Genomic DNA, 13,721 nt, shown 5'->3' with positions numbered 1-13,721 from the left:
GCTCTGTGTTTTTTTAGTATTTTGACAACATGCCTAGGATTTTTGTCCCTGTTTTCCTAGAATTATTGCGTTCTGGTCACTTGAATAATGATTTAAAAGGAGCTTTCAGGGAAATCCATAGAATAAGAATGTTTTGAGAGTAGGCAATATTCTCTCTTCCTGTGTGAAGTGCTTTGGGATTCCTTGTCTTATCATTAATCTTCCAAACCTAAAAAATTCACTTTCATGGCCTAAGAGTTGTTGTTTCCTTGGCTTTGTCAATAACATCCTGTGAAAAGAGAACAATTTTCCCTCTAACTGCTGCTTTTCATTCATCAAAGAAAAAATTATTCCCTGCCTTTATACAATAGCACAATGATTACAGTCAATTCCAGCAGCTTGCATAGTAACAAGATTGCCTGTAAATGGCACAAATAAAAATATTTCTCTAATATCTGGAAAAATGGAGGAGTTTATCCCTAAGTTTACTTCCTCCAGTATTTCTGTGTTTGCTCTGTAAAGGTGATTTATTGATCGGTTTTCTGATACTGATGCTCCTGTTTTGAGATGTCTAGCAAAAGGAGCAAAAACAGAAACCTTTGAAACAGAAAATCTAGAACCACACTTCAGTAAATACATTACTGACCCTAAATATAAAGGGGTTTACACATTCAGCCTACCTAGATGAGTGAAATAGTGGTACAGTACCTCAATTTGGTTTTGTAAGTCCTCCTGTCTTCTGTCTGTGGGTTTGCATTTGAATTTGAGAACCTTCGCATAACATACTGCAATAACTTGGTACCTATTAAGAGAAGTTTCATCTATAAATGTTTCCCAAGTAATACTACCTTTCCCAGCCTCTGTATGTATGAAGTTGGTATAAACTTCTAGAAAGAAAGTATTCATAAAATGAAAAATCAACATTTGTCTTAAAAAATCATATTGGAATGTTGTTCATTTAAAATATTCCCCTGTGAGTTCATCCTTGCCCTTAATGAAACACTAAAATCTCCTTACTGAAACTCAAAGCAGTGCATTTATCATCTTGAAAGATCAGAAACAGAATGAGTTTTCAAAACCATATTTTTTCACAGGCCTCACATCTGTTAAGTTTTCCTGTATAACTTTGAACAGACAGGTGTAATCTGGGATTATTGTTGTCAACAAAATAGCTGTCTGGGTTTAGATTTTAGCTCTGCCTGGAGTGTCCTTGGCCACAGATCTGTTCAGACTTAACATACAACTTGCTTCACCCTAACACGCTGACTGCCTTTACGGTCACAGAAATATTGCAACTACAGTTTTAATGTCCTTCCACTTGAACTTGGTTTGAAAAAAGAATTTGAAAACAACCCACAACGTAAGATGGAGTTAGTTATTTCCTTAGGAAAGCTTAACACTGACATTGTTTTGTGAAAGTTGTACCTCATTTATTCATAGACACCTATAAGAAAGCAAATGTTTCAGCACTACACATGGGTTTAGACACACTTGGCACACTAAATGAATTTTTTTAAAGAGCACCTATTATTCTTCTCTATTTTTAACCTTATTTTAATATCGAGCTATCATGCAAACATCATTAAATCTATCCTTGCACGACCTTTGAGAGGATATTTGCTGCATCAGGTCTTTACTATTCAGAATGTCTCTGGCAAAGCAAACAAAATCTGAAACCCATTTACAGTTTTTCTCTATACTTGGGTTCCTTCAGTAATAAGTGGTCAAATACAGAATGAAGTTTTCAGGTGCATCATTGTCTTCTACTACTGTTAAATCACTAGATGCTGTATTTGCCTTTCTTATGGTAGATAATTTCTATCACATTTTCCTCTTGAAAACAGGTTGCCTCGTGCACCACATTTTTTATCATCTTTACATTAGAAAAGCTGTAGTGCTTGAAGATCTTGCTGCCAAGATGACTTCTATTATACAGGACCTCTGTCCCTCATCTGAGCAAGCTTGGAGACCCCAGAACAGCAACTTAGGCACACAAAAGTACCCAGTGCCAGTTTCTGCTACCTTGTAAGGATGCAAAACTCTGGAAAGCCAAAATCTCCCAGGTTTCCCTTACCACCTACATCCTAATGAACTGGGAAGTAGATTCTGGAATCCATTCTAAACATAACATCTCAAAGAACAACAATCACTTTTAGAGTATCATTTATCTTAAGTATCTTTTATCTCCTCTTTTCCCCTGTGCTACCATATCATCTGCAAAGAACTGATCAGCAGAGAGCTTATGTCACAGAGTATGTTATGGCTGTATCTGTCAAACCACGGTATGACAGGACTGCTCTTCAAAGTGTTTCATCAAAACTGACTCTGGAATCCAGGACATCTTTATGTACAAAAATTGTTCTGCTTCTGGATTCCTCACATATTTCGATCAAGCCTTCTGCTTTGACTGGGTCTTGCAGTGTCATGCAGAAGAAAAGGGTACATAAAGACACCCCTAAGTTTATGAGGCCTCTTCTAATAGAGCATGCTCCAGCTACCACATCTGTTAGACAGCTGATATTTGAAAGACTGCAGTATTACTGTGGAGTCTTAGGGGAGTAAAGTTCTTTTTTTCAGTTCCTAGTAATTCAATATTCTTGGTATTTTTTGCTTCTTTTGTAATGTCAGGTGCTTGAAGTGACACAACAGGCTTCCAATGCTAGCACAGGATACCAGGCTGCTCCTTCCTTCAGATTCTGCTATCTGTGCATCCTGTCTCCTGAAGCAGATGTTCTCCTGGAGTCTTGCTGTTAGGTCATTTCTTTCAAGAATTACCTGCAATGACATTTGGAGATGTGTCTATATGCTGTGTAGTTCTTTTTCTTAGTGATCGTAAGGATCAGACTTGCCAGTGTTGGGGTCAGTGTGAGGCTGCTGCTGCCTTTTTCCATCATCATTTCACTTGTGGGCCCTGGCTGGCTGTGTATGTCTGCTTGAGAAAACTTTGCTCAAATGTTATCACAGAGTGATGGTACTGTATTATTTGAAACAACTATCTCTAGACATAAGACTGAGGAAAAAATAGCAGCAAATTGAGCATGTGTAAGAAATGAGCCTATTCCCCTATCTGAAAAAGTTACAAAAATAACTGTTTACAAGATAGGCATGGATCAAATCTAAGCTGTTCAGCATAACTTGCAGCACCCAGAGTGAACTAACTCCATCATATTTTACTTCCTTTGTTAGTGCAGGTCATTTTTAAGCAATAGCATTACTGGGTAAGTTTTAATTGCAAACAAGATAAGACAAGCATTCAGTGGAGTTGTGTGTTCCAATATTACTGGGTTCCCCAAAACTACATTCGGTGATAGACGATTTACCTAAAATATTGTGACCTTGTATTCATGAAACCCACTAACATCTTCATCTCTAGACTGATGAATGACTTTGGAGCTAATTTCATTTGGTATTAGATGTGGTCTGAATGTCCAGAATACCCCCATATATGTACAAATATGTCAGCTCTTACATTTCTGGCATTTGTCATTGCTAAACCCTGTTCTGATTCTAGCTAATCAACCACAATAATTCCTGGTTTTACCCTCAATTTGCACCTGAAATAAATAGGCATAGAAAAAAAGTATGCTCCTGAAGATGAGATACTTAGTATATCATATGACTACTTTATATTCTGTTTCTCTATCCTAGAAATGATTCTTTTGGCCACAAAAAAAGTTCATCAACATGTCTGTCATCTTCAATTCTCAGTTTTGAGCTGCACTGTTCTGATAACTCAGTTCTGTACAACTGATAGTTTTGCATTTCTTACTGACATATTTCAAATATACACACTGTCATGGTTTAAGCCCAGGCTGTAAATCAGAACCACGCAGCCCTCACGCTCACTCCCTGCCCCCTTTCTTCCCCCCCACCCCCACTCCCAGAGGGACGGGGAGGAGAATTGAATGAATGTAAGCCCCCTTGCTCCCCCACCCCCGCAGGGATGGGAAGGAGAACTGAAAGAATGTAACTCTCATGGGTTGAGATAAGAGCAGTCCAGTAACTAAGGTATAAAACAAACCACTGCTGCTACCACCAGTAATAATAATGGTAAGGGAAATAACAAGGGAAGAGAACACAACCACTCACCACCCACTGACCGATACACAGCCCGACCTGAGCAGTGATCTGTCCCTTCTGAGTAACTGCCCCCAGTTTATATACTGGGCATGACGTGCTGTGGTATGGAATACCTCTTTGGTCAGTTTGGGTCAGGTTTCCTGTCTCTGCTTCCTCCCGGCTTCCCCTCCTCCCTTGCAGAGCATGAGACTCAAAGTCCTTGGTCAGAGTAAACATTACTGAGCAGTAACTAAAAACATCAGTGTTATCAGCGTTGTTCCCAGGGTGAAAGTCAGAAACACAGCACTGCACCAGCTACTAAGACTGAGAAAAATGACTGCTACTGCTGAACCCAGGACAACGCTGAACCTGACACACAGCAGCTGTAAACCCTTTCATCTTTTATTGTTTTAGCACTCTAGGAGTTTTTAGATTTAGAAATCATGTCTGCCAAAGTTATGCCATATTGCTGCATTTGGCACTGGTCAAAACTACAGTTTATGTCACTTCTGAAGATTTCTTCCCCACACCCAAAGCTATCCTATTGAGTAAGTGGACAAGAAAATAGTAAGGGTTAAGGTTAAGACTTATATAGAAGACTGTAAATCTCAAACCACCCACCTCTGTTCCATCCTCTGTTGCCCTACCATTGTGCTGCCATTATTGCTATGCTCTGTGCAATACTGCCATCTTCCTGGTTCTTCAGATGAGCCATAGCATTGCAGTGGGAACATAAACGTCCCTTAGCAGGAGAGCAAATGGAAATGGATGAGGATCTTAGGCCTCTTCCCCAAAAAATCCTTGTACACATTGTCTCTCCCCTGACTGTGTGAGGGCACAGCAAACCATATGGGCATGCCCATTAGCTTGGGTGAAAAAAAGATGTTTACTACACTGATTTATGACAGGAATTGTTGGGACAGCTGACCCTCACCTTGCCAACATTGCCCAATCCAGCAGCCGATAAGTAAGAAAGAGATTTCCTGTGTGGGAACATGTAAACTTAAATATGTGCCACTACTAAGCTCTTTCTTTGACAGCTTTTTTCATCAAAGTCATAGGAATTTTGAAGAAGGATAGGCCCTATTATATTAAATACTGTGCTAATGTACTTAAATTTGCATTAATAATCTGAAGCTAATGGCATGCTGGGCCAGCAGCTTAATTCTACAAGACTTCACTATTCCAAAACACTGAAGTCATTCACTGGATATAGAACTTACCTAATTCTCTTACATCAGAATTTACATGATATTAAATATATTTTGACAGCACAGTAATAAAGAATATTAAAGAAAAAGTGTGTGCAGAACTGTATAGGTCACATCTGTCTTCATATTACTTTGGGAGGGTTTTCTCTTTCCCCATTGAAGCCTTGAGTTTAAAGAACCTCCCACAAAATTCACATAGAAGGACAGAGGTTCAAATCTAATAGCTGACATTTGTTGCCATTAAGAAGCCCCTGACTTCATTAGTCATAACAAATGGGTTGGATCTGTTATGCATAATCAGCTAAGAATTTAGACAGATTATATCAAAGAAACAGGCACTAAATTAGTAGCTGGAATAACATTAATTAACAGGCACTAGTTTTACTTTTTTTTTGTACAGTAGATCTCCACACAGCATAAACTTGGCTCATTAATATTAATGAAATATCAAGCTATGATCACAAAAATGTTTAGCCAAGTGCCCAAATGAACAGCAAAGATGTCAGACACCAGTGTAAACAGCATTGCCAAATCCCTGGATTTCTTTTATCTTTGACTGGTTTTCAACCATGGGCTGTTATTGCACAGGCCAAGCACAGATAGCTGTGATTTGTGCTTCGTCACAGCTACCCACAGCTTCCTGGAATGGAAAACTGCTGACTGGATGGCATCCAGCAGCCACACAGGGCTGTGTTAGAACGGCCAGAAACTGGACAAGGTAATCATTAACCTGTGCCCATGCTGCTTGGACAGCTATCAGACTCGCTCATGACCTGCTTGGGGCACCGAGGAAGCAGGATTTCTGACACAGAGGATCAGTGTTGCTCCCTGAAAGACTTGTATGTGCTGGCAGGGCTGATGCCAAGCACTCAACCATCAGTAAAGGGCACAGTAAAGAAACCTGAATAAAAGTGAATACATGAGCACAAGAATAATGTTGGCAGGAGTCATCGTTTAGGCCCAACAGGTTTGTTTCTTTGCCCCAGCTTCCTACATACAATCTTTTAACTCATATCATGCTTTTGAATGCTTTTACTGTGTATATTGCCAGTGTTACAAAGGTTCCCTTTATGTACTGCTGCCCCCATTGTTTGTGTTCTGGCCTACTCTAGGGAACATCAAGTTTTCTTCCTAAAGTCTTCAGGCTAGAGAAAGCTGGAGATGCCTCAAATACAGTGTTCTCAGTCCTCTGGTGTCCTTCTCTGTAGCATCCCAGGTAAGATGCAGGTCAAGGGACTTAGGTCAAGTGAAAAGGCACAGCAAGCTGAAGCTCCAAGATTTCTTTTGAGGCTGAACTGCTGCCACCTCATCAGCTTGTACTGAAGCTTGTATTATACCCTTAAACACATACTAGCATGTACTACCATGCTGTATATGAGCAACTGAGTAAATGGATTCCAATGAGAAAGTTTTTTTAGTTCACCTTTGCTTCTAGTAATACATTTTAAAATAAATGATTTACATTGTCCAGGTTAATGGATTTTTGTCTTCCAGTTTGAGTTTCCCAGGAAATTACATTTCATATTAAATATGGAATAAATTCCATTCATTCAACAAGGCAGATTATGTAAAAGTGCAGCCAAAGTAAGGATGTCTTCCTTACGTTACCTCTCCAAGTAAAATTGTACTTAATAACAGAGTTGCAATGTTTGATTTTCAACACGGGTCCTTACCTGCACATATACCCTCACAGAAGACTAAGCTTTCCCTGAAAAAAACAGGTCTAATATAAAACCTATATATGTTTGACCAGTGAGTTCAAACTCAAGTAAAATCTTTAAACAATTCTTTAACAAATCTGAACAGACTTAAATTAAATTTTATCAGATTAATTGTTCTTGACTTTTCCCCTTGCAGAAAGGCATACATGAACAAATCTGGCAGATTTTTTTCCATTCTATCCGCTCAGAAATTGGGTTTTACTTTCAAGTTTTATACACTTAGTGTTATTAACAATAAGATACAGTTCCTTATTTATACTAAAATCTCCTTTCTGCACAAAATTTGCTTTTTTAAACATTTATTTTAGCTTTTCTAGTGTAGCTCATCATGAGTAAATTTATCTTTAGAAGTATTGTTTGTATTGATACTGTTATATCCATACCTTGTAACAGTAGTGTTTAGACAATTATATGATATAAACCAGGAAAATATGAGTAAACTCTGTAGGACAGATTATTCTATTAGGAGTACTCAGAAACCTGAGTTCAACATCAAAAGATGAACACATCTATTTAAAAATTTATCTTATTGCTTCAGAACAAGTACTGCATTAAGACAAGACTTTGGAGTTAAGTGCCATGAAAAATATTCTATTTAAAAGCAAACACAGCCCAAACCTTACACACATCAGTAAATCTACGTTATAAAATGTATTTATATATGCTATTCTGACAATGGCATAGGGTATTTTAAGACTCCTTTAACACATGAAGACAATTAAATAGAAAATTTAATCATATAGTTATGTATAATCACTTTACACAGCAGAATGATAGAACTTTACTGAACTGTTATTACAGCTTTTAATTTGAAATTGCGTATCGAGCAGCCTGATTTTGACCTTTGGCCAAAGATAAAATTATCTACAAAAGGAAAGGGAGAAGATTTTCAGGTACAGCGATCTGCAATAGCTACTACAAGGTCAGCAGAGCTTTGAAAATTTATCACTCCCATCTACTCAAATTAATACAAGACATCTGGTTGGATTCTACATGCTCCAAGAGACATGGTGTAAACGAAGTAATAATTTCACAGTTTTTATTATTTTTCTAAACAGTGAATTATTTCAGAGTTTTGTATTATAAACACATTATCTATTTTCCTTAATTTCTGTCTATACAGTAAACCAATTCTAATTCAAGCTAAAAATTCTAATTTATCATATTTTGCATGTACCACTTCACTAGGAAACATATACAGAAAGCTGCAAAAAGTTCTACTTTATTATTTTAAAACACCCTGCTGGAATGGCCAATAAGCCATTTTATTTCTGTTGTCCATTTATTCACACAAGAGGCACAAAACAGCACAGCAGTTTGCACTAAATGATTTAAACACCATGCCTAATGTCTAGAATTAAAACCTGTTCTATTTCTTGTCATTTCCAGACCCTGCTGTTTAGACTGAAACTCCCAGTGATGGTCCCAGTCTGTACAAATCCAGATACTTTTTCTGAAGGACTGCCCAGTGTATGATTTACATGTTCCTACCTTTTATAGTTTACAAGAAACCATTTATTAGATAATCCCATAGGTGCCATTTTCTTTTATCAGTTTTCATTCACTGAAGGACAGCCTACATGCTTCTGTCTATTTGCTGTTCAAGATGATGGTTTTCTAATTGTATTTGTGCTTCTAAGGAAGCATGTTTCATAACAAAGACTAAAAGCCAAGTTCAATGTATGGAGTAACACAACTTAATTTTTACATTTTCTACTTAATTATTACTTTGTATACAGAATAACTTGACAAAATAGCTACTTGTAAGCATTTAGTTAGGCAGGTGATACCTGCTTATAAAACAGTATACTTGCCCATGAGATCTCCATATTTAGTCCTAAGAAGTCTTTCATCAACACTAACCTAAATTAATCAGTTAAAAAATGAATGGCTGTGTCTCACTGGAGACCATAATGAAGTTCACATCTAAGCACCATTTCTGTACTTCCCAGAAAGGTCAAGAATACATGGGTATTCTTAACTATACTGAACTCTTACCTATGTATAATGAGTCTCAAAATGTTATGATTTTACATTCATTATGCTGTCATTACAATCTGTATATTCTTCCTCTAGCTCCCAAGACATAAATATTCTGTCAGTGCAGTCTGTATACATTTATTAATTGGAAAATAATTAAAATTCCTGTTGTGTTTAACAAATAATAGAACCTCTAGGGGTTAAAACCCCACTCTCTTTTGCCTCTTGGTTACATTTGTCTGCAGTGTACAGGCAGTATGCACAGACACTCTTGTTTGTTCTTATCAAACATTCCCAGATTTAGAAACCATCAAAATGAAATTCTGAGATGAGGTTGCACCTCCATGCTTCTGTTCATTCATCACCTTTGTCACCTAAATAATATTCAAAGGCAAATTCAGATTTATTCTAGTTCTAAACATAACTTCTGCGGTAGTTCAGAGACGAGCTGCACTTGTGATCTCTCTACCTTTCAAGTTTCTCTCTCGGGTAATATCTCCACTCTGATCCAGCTGAAATTTGTAATTTGTGAGGCACCCTATCCTCACCGTATTGTTGTGCTAACAGAGATTTCTTACTGCAATCCTCCTTCAAATGCATATCATTCTTGTAACAGTACTTTTTACCTTCCCTCTGTATGGTAAGATAACAACGCATTGTCCAGCCTACATACCTGAGCTAGATCTTCCATGTTACCTAGCTCTTAGAAGAGACAGATCTTGTAGGCTGGTGTAGGACATTTGTTTTCCCTGCATTTACATGAATCCCACATTGCCCCAGAACCTCTGTACAATTAGGACAGCTCCTTTCACGTGTACATTTTTTTACCCTGCCAACTCAACTATCTGCATGCTGACTAGTCAGTCCTTAAGTAGATGTTTATTTCCAGTACTTGATATATTCCTTCCACCTGCCCAGTCATTATTCTATAAATACCACAAAGTCACAAAATGTTCTGCTATCTCTGAACACTGATTTATTTCCAGATTACTTTTCCTAATACCTTCTTTTTTAGTTTAGCTCTGCACAGTCAAACAGCGGAATGTCAACCAGATGAATCAATGTAAATATACTCAGTTACATCTTATAGTACATTGCATAGCAGTATCTTAGTGGAAAAACTAACAAAAACTGTATTTTGAGGAAAAGCAATATATTCACAGACAACAGTGAGCAAAGATATGAAAAGCTATTAAATTATTCACTTAAGTATTTCCTCACTAGCCCCACTAAACGTCTACAAGAAATATTTCCAGATTTATACTTAGTAGTTTCACATCAGGGGTATTAGAAGGTGATGAACGGACAAAAGAAAAATTTGGCAAGGAAAATATCCTTTGAAAAATACAGAGAAATGAAACACAGATTTTTCCTTGGTATTATTACAACACAGACTAAATTGCAGGCAGCAGATATTCATTAGTTCCCTGATCACTAGTGGAAATAAGAGTCCTGAAATAGGTACCAAGTCTATTCTGTGTTATCCACAGGGACTGCAAGATGTTCAGAAATGATTGCTACAGTAACCAGTCTGTAGGTAGCCACATGGAAATGGAGGCCTAAATTCCTGTCCTAGAAATATTGATTCTTAATTCTGGGCTGAAGAGAGCCATTTCTGCCAAGGAATTCAAAGTGCTAAGCATTGCCTCTGAGCTGGGTGTAAGCCAGATACCGTGCTCTCAAACACGTGAGAAGCTTGATATTGATTAATCCAATTATCAGAGCCATTGAGAAGGAATTAGAAAAAATAGGTCCAAATTTAGGACTTAACTCCCTGCCTAATCTCAAGGAGCCTTGAAATGTGTACTTGTATCTACCAGGATATCAGATTTTTACCAGTGTACTGTAGTGTTAGTATCCTGAAATGGACCTGTGGAAGCTGGTGGATTTTGCATTAATAGCAAAATATCAACTGAAGCCAAAGACAGAACTTGGCTGTTTCCATGAGAATACTGCAAGCTTCAGGCTTTTTCCCTCTGAAAAATACTCAAGCACTTATGGATTTTATTAATAAACAGTGGGGCAGGGAAACATTTTACATGTAAGCCTAGCAGGGACATAGTGAATCCAACACCTCTCCGAGTGCAATGCTGAAGCTGCAGTATGTACCCAAAACATGTGGACGTCAGCACCATTCAGAACAAATTAATGTCGCTTGCTCTCGAATAGCCTTCTCTGCCATCGAAAAGCCACCTTGTATCAAACTGCTCTGGTGAGGCATAGTCAACCAATGTACGACTGTGGATGACTCTGGTACTTAAACAATCCTGACACACAATTCACATGCATTGACCCTGACAGGAAATTGTAGCCTAAATCGGTACCACTGTTGGTGTCTTGTGTGAAGCGCCTCTAAACAGGAAAATCCCCTGAATTTTCATTATTTTAAAAGAACACCAAAATTTGGGTTTAGAATTGGGACCGGTGCAATGGTTAAAGCAACACTTAAAACTCGGCGTGGAAGGAATGAAGACTTTGGGTAATTTCTCTTGAGAGGTAAAAGTACAGTAACAGCTAATAAAAAGCAGCAGAGGAAAGCACATACTTATAAAGACAGAGCTTAACAGGTAGATGGGTTTTGGGATTCTGGTCTTGCTTTTCAGCCAACACCATGGAATATTTCCGCTTGGGAAATACTCTGCAGTATTTTTTGGACGCAAGATATTAAAAGTAGACTAGGAGCAAAGATTCCAGAATTTTTCCTGTGGGTGAATCTTGAGATTGCAGACTTTCTGCAGTGACATTTGCTCATTCTTTTTCATGCCACAGACAAAGCATCGCTGTGCTAAATGAAAAAAGGTATAATTATGTGAAAAACTAAGATGTATAAGGACACTCTGACGTAGACATGTTATAAAATGTGGATATTATCAGAAAATTATCACTTAGCTAAAGAAAACATTTATGGATTCTGAGCATTACTTCTTATTTTACTAAAAAAAATTCTTTTGGCATTCTCACTACTTTAAAATTTTACATTTATTGCAAAACATGCAGTCACCAGGTTAATATAAGGGATTACAGCAGTTACATTTAATTGGCAAGTTAGTGTTCTAAGTAGCACTTTATTGTGAATTACTTTTAGAAAATGTAATTTAAATTGGTAATCTCCTTTTATGTCAGAAAGGAATTCAGGCTGATTTAATTTCTGCCTTTTATATTCTTTTGGTAATTATTTTTGTGAAGAAAACTTCAGCTCTCTACAACTTTGTTTCAAAAGTCAGCATTTATTGTTTAGATCTTCACATACATTATCTAATACTTAAGTGTTAGCAAAATGACAAAAAAATAGTAGGTTTTATATCCTATATATATCTCCCAAGATGAATGAGCCAGGCAAATATATCAAACTTTAGACTGCCAGTAACAAGTTACTTGCAACTATTACTAACTCTTCTACTGGAGCTTATTCTTCCCTTGATGGCCTCATTGAATTGCTCTGTTTCAAAATACTCCCGCTGATTTCCTCATAATACCTGTTAAGCACCTATTGAGTGAAATCGTGACACACTGATGCCAGTAACAGTTTTGCCAGATGAGCCAAGTTTAAATCAAGACATCTGGGCAACTACCATGACTTTTTTCCTTCGCTATCTTGAAATCAGTGTATCAGAGTTCTCAAGTCAACTTTCATTTTTCAACCAACTAAATTCATGCCACTTTACATACCTTACCATTTAGCTTTCTTGCTGCAGAACAAGCAATTTTCAAGGGTTGTACCTAGCTGGCATATACGGTGCTGTGTTGTCTGTTCAGCGAATGCTGCCTCAGTTAAGAAACAGGAAAAATTCTTCACAGGTACTATGCTCCATCAATTTTCCCAATGATTTCAAATTACCGTCTTTTAATTAAGTAAATTAACATCTCGATACATGTATCATTATCTCATGTCCATGTTCACCGCTACATGCATTGCTCTACTTTTTATACATTTGATAATATCATTGCTATTTGTATTATAGTGTTGTTCCTCCTCTAACCAACCTGGCATTCAATTCTAACTTTCCACTGTCACCCTAAAGAGCTTTATATAGTAGGGTAATGAAAATGAAAGAAACTTCTATCATCAGAGTCCTGATGAGTCTCTACATACGTAGGAGCCTTTCATTTTTAGGCTCTTTTCTAGAATAAATGAACGACTGTCCTGGGTTCAGCAGTAGCAGTCATGTTTCTCCTCCTTGGTAGCTGGTGCAGTGCAGTGTTTTGACTTTCGGCTCAGGAACAGAGCTGATAACAATGATGTTTTGGTTTGGCCAAGGACTTTGTGAGCCTCATGCTCTGCCAGGGAGGAGGGGAAGCCGGGAGGAAGCAGAGACAGGACACCTGACCCAAACTGACCAAAGAGGTATTCCATACCACAGCACGTCATGCCCAGGATGTAACTGGGAGTTACCCGGAAGGGCTGGGAGTCTGCAGGGTTGGAGGAGGTATCGGTCGGTGCTTGGTCGGGCTGGGGGGGTGAGTTATCGGTCGGCTGGTGCTGAGGTGTTGTATTCTCTTCCCTTGTTATTTCCTTTACCATTATTATCATTGGTGGTAGCAGCAGTGATTTGTGTTATACCTTAGTTACTAAACTGTTCTTATCTCAACCCGTGGGAGTTGCATTCTTTTCGATTCTCCTCTCCATCCCTCTGGGAGTAGGGGGAGGGCAAGAAGGGGGGGAAGTGAGTGAACGAGTTACCTGACTGGGTTTAAACCACGACAATGACACAAAAGTAATTGTCTATAGTGTAAAGCCAGACCCAAAACCAACCCACAGGAAAGCCTCCAA

General features: G+C 38.0%; 1 protein-coding gene across 12 annotated transcripts in view; it reads right to left on the bottom strand.

The window, feature by feature from the left end:
* Positions 1-13,721, bottom strand: part of B3GALT1 (beta-1,3-galactosyltransferase 1) — a 209,745-nt gene that overhangs the window by 144,059 nt on the left and 51,965 nt on the right. Inside the window, exons 2-4 of one of the 12 annotated variants that reach the window (XR_009743244.1) lie at positions 4,660-4,780; positions 688-781; positions 15-268 (exon numbers count right to left, since the gene is read on the bottom strand). The exons of 10 other annotated variants lie outside the window; for them this stretch is intronic. The gene's annotated coding sequence lies outside the window, so the exon portion shown is untranslated. Of the gene's footprint in view, positions 1-14; positions 269-687; positions 782-4,659; positions 4,781-13,721 lie in introns of those variants that run through there. One more of the 12 variants, XR_009743246.1, reaches the window with a different exon arrangement.

The sequence above is a fragment of the Pezoporus flaviventris genome, unplaced genomic scaffold, assembly GCF_033815535.1.
Source record: "Pezoporus flaviventris isolate CSIRO_AGI_PZ_B2104156 unplaced genomic scaffold, CSIRO_AGI_Pfla_v1 ptg000001l, whole genome shotgun sequence".
Classification (NCBI taxonomy): domain Eukaryota; kingdom Metazoa; phylum Chordata; class Aves; order Psittaciformes; family Psittacidae; genus Pezoporus; species Pezoporus flaviventris.
Note: the sequence above shows the minus strand (reverse complement) of the source record. Positions and strands in the feature narration are given on the sequence as shown.